This window comes from Euwallacea fornicatus, chromosome 27 (genome assembly GCF_040115645.1).
Source record: "Euwallacea fornicatus isolate EFF26 chromosome 27, ASM4011564v1, whole genome shotgun sequence".
Classification (NCBI taxonomy): domain Eukaryota; kingdom Metazoa; phylum Arthropoda; class Insecta; order Coleoptera; family Curculionidae; genus Euwallacea; species Euwallacea fornicatus.
The window spans coordinates 2,943,256-2,946,914 of NC_089567.1; the positions used below are offsets into that span (position 1 = coordinate 2,943,256).

The 3,659-nt window shown below is 30.7% G+C and overlaps 1 long non-coding RNA gene across 1 annotated transcript; it reads right to left on the minus strand.

Annotated features, from left to right (window-relative positions):
• Window positions 1-459: 459 nt before the first annotated feature.
• Window positions 460-3,014, minus strand: LOC136347268 (uncharacterized). Its single transcript, XR_010733467.1, has 2 exons — window positions 2,878-3,014; window positions 460-789 (listed from the first exon to the last, which is right to left on the minus strand). It is a non-coding gene; the product is annotated as an uncharacterized lncRNA (long non-coding RNA).
• Window positions 3,015-3,659: the final 645 nt, after the last annotated feature.

The window sequence follows — 3,659 nt, forward strand, 5'->3', positions numbered from 1 at the left end:
TATGTATATAAAAAAAATGTTTAAGCAATTTTTACTTTATTTTTTATACGGTGGCCTTCATTATAACGTGTTATAATACCTTGCACAGTGATGTAGGGTCTGTTAAGAATTTTCGGAATTTTCCGGAAAGATTTTCCACATTTATGATGATGAATCGCTAACTCTCTCTCTGCTAAACTTGTTTGACCCTTCTGAGGTCCCATTGATACGAAAAATTGAGAAAAGTATTATGGAAACACTTAACACAGATAAATTCTTCACGATAGTAAATTTATATAAAATTTGGAACTATTCAACAGAAGCAAGAAATATTTAATGTCTCCGAATCATCACTGTACGAGTTTCAATTTGACTATCGGAATATTAAAAAAATTATTGTTATTTTACAAAATACTTTAACACAAGAATTTGTGATAAAAAACGTTTTATCCGTGACCATTCTTTGCAAAATATACAAAGTTAATGTTTAAAAGATATTTATTTAAGAAAAAACACAACATATTAGAAAATTTTGAGGTGTACAAGTTTCAATTTGATATACTATACTTAAGTTCTGCTATAATGGGAAATGTACAATAATTTATAAATAAATAAAAAATTAGAAATTAACTTAATCCATCACTAGAATTTATATCAGTAAAAATTCTGAAATGGTGAGAAAGATGACAAGTGGATCTGGATTGCTAGTTCTCAATGCATTTTGTTGGTCCTTGTCGAAAGCATACTTAAACTCATGCGGTCGTTCTCCTACTTGTAGAACTCCTATGTTCCGATATGAATTGGTGATACCTGCATAAGAAAAATTTACGTTCCTGTCTTGTGTATACAGGGTGTCACATTTAAAGCTGTGATTGAAGATTACTTAAAAACGGTCCTTTGTTTGAAATAAAAGTTGTTCGGTAAAGAGGGGATAGATGTCATGAAGATAGTGACCTTTAGCCCAAAAGTCTTTTTTAAGGTAATTTCAAGGGCAATTTTTTTTTAATCAAATGGCAATCTCATATTTTTTACAAATCCTTGTAGAATTTCATAAAATGAATATCTTTTATTTAAATAATTTTGTTATTAGACGTTTTGTTGCAGAGTTAGCCTTGATTTTAGCCCAATTTTTGAGATAGTCAAAATTATTGCATTTTTTTTCTAAAAAAGTTTCGCAATGTATATTCTGTTTAAAACTCGTAATAAACCTTCTATCTAATGAAAAAAAAATTGTTTCTTAAATTTCCTCTTGTTAGAGTTTATCTTAGAACAAGGTCTACAGGAAATCGATATTCTTTTTTCGACAAACAATCTAGTTGTTTTGTGTGAAATTGTTCAAAACTTATTTTTTTATTTTCAAATTCAATAATTGAAATTAATCGCTACATTCTGGATGAAAAATTAAAAATGGTTTTTATTTATGGAGAGGCTGGAAGAAATGTTATTTGGGCAATAGAACTTTATGCTGAAAGATTTCCAGATGAACAAGTCCCCTATTGGACGTCTTTCAATGGTGTCATTAAAAATTTCAAAGAAACGAAAACGTTGGAACAAAAACGCAATCACTCCCGAAATACAATACATGAAGGCACTTAAATAGCAGTTTTTGCAGCTGTTGCTTTCAATCCCTATGTAAGTTGTTATCAAATTGCTGCTGACTCAGGATTACCAAAGACAAGTGTTTAAAGAATTTTGAAGGTGACTAAATACCATCCTTATGAGATTTCTTTATATCAAGAACTTCGTGAAACTAATTTTGAAAATCAAATCAATTTTTGTAATTAGACAAGGCAGCAATTAAATCAAAATGCTTATTTCTTCTTCAACGTTTTATTTTTGGAAGAATCCGTAGTCACAAATCATGGTGCAGTGAATCGCCCTAATCAGCATTTTTGCAGTGCTGTAAACCCACACTAGCTTAGAGAAGTGGAACATCGAAAACCATGGTCAGTGAATGTATGGTACAGTATTATTGGGGAATACTTAAATAGACCTTTCTTGATTGAAGAAAACATGAACGGAGAAATATACCGCAATTTCTTGTGTAATAATCTTTCGGAATTGTTAGAAAACGTTACATATGCGATTAGATAGGTGATATGGTATCAATATGACAGCTGTCGAGCCCATTTTTCTAGAATGTTTCCTAAGGTTCTGGATAGAATGTATTTAAATCGATGGATTTGATGGGGCGATCCAGTGAACTGGCCTCCTAGGTCGCCTGATGTGATCTCACCAGATTTTTTTCTCCGGGTTTTTTAAAGGACAAAGTTTATGGAGAAGTACCAACAACTGCAGACGACACGAAAAGAAGAATTGAAAATGCTTGTCAATTGATAAACGGGGAAATATTGTTCAGAGTAAATAATTATTTTCAAATAACAGTTGAGAGGTGTTGGTGCAGGAAGGACATTCTTTTGAAAACTTACTTGCTCAAATTATGATTTTAAATTAATTTGCCAAATAAAAAAAAATATATATTTTTTTAATTAGATAGAAGGGATCTTATAAGTTTTAAACAGAATATGCATTGCAAAGTTTTTCTAAAAAAAAATTCAATAATTTTTACTATCTCATGTTGAACAAAAATTAAGAATAATTCTGTAGCAAAACGTCTAATAAAAATTATTCAAATAAAAGATATTCATTTTTTGAAGATCTACAAGGATCCGTAAAAAAAATCGTGGTTGCTATTTGAAAAAAAAATGCCCTTGAAATGACATTAAAAGACATTTTGGCTAAAAGTCACTATATTCATGACATGTCTCCCTCTTTACCGGACAACTGCTATTTGAAACTTTTTTTCATGCAACGTATCGTTTTTGAATAACCTCTGATCACAGCTTTAAATGGGACACCTTGTATATAACTTTGTATTATATTTTTTTAATAGTTTACCTACTATTTATTCCATGAGCATCCACAAAAACCATAACACTGCATATAACAAATATATTTTTTATTGATACTGTTTAACAGCTCACTACAAATCAGAAATACATACGTACGCAATTAATTAACAACTTTATTTCCTATACTTTATTTGGTAGTAGCTATAAAGAGAATAGACAAATCCAGCTAACACAGATGCGACAGTACCCCTATATACAATGCTGTCAAAGTACCCGCTTTTCAGATGGATTGGCACATCATTTGCTTCCTGGAACAGTTGTTGCCTTTTCTGTAGAGTTTGTCTAACTTTAGCCCTGCTGGCTTCGGTACTGTAGGTACGAGTTAGTTGACACAACTACAATTATTATTTTTTTATTTTTCACATTAAAATCCACTGACTAAATTTTCTCACACAATTTCAAATCTCACCTTCACTAACGAGCTTTTTGATGCCATAGTTGATCGGTACGCTATGAAACAAATCGGCTAATGGATTTATTTTTAATTATACTTTTCTTGCCAAGCTATATTTAATTGCATCTAAATGGCAAAAGTTAATTTAGTATTAAATTACATATGTATTGCAGCCTTTTATTAAAGGCAGTCTCTCTATCGGAGTGCCATTGATTATATTGATATATACTTACGTTTTGGCTTATTTTAATTTGTGAAAGAGCCCTTCACAAGAACTGAAATATGCCCCCCAAATTGCATTGTTTCAAATGTCAATAACTTGCTTATTTCAAATAATGCCCTATATATTTTTCCTTTAAATGATGCCCAACTTA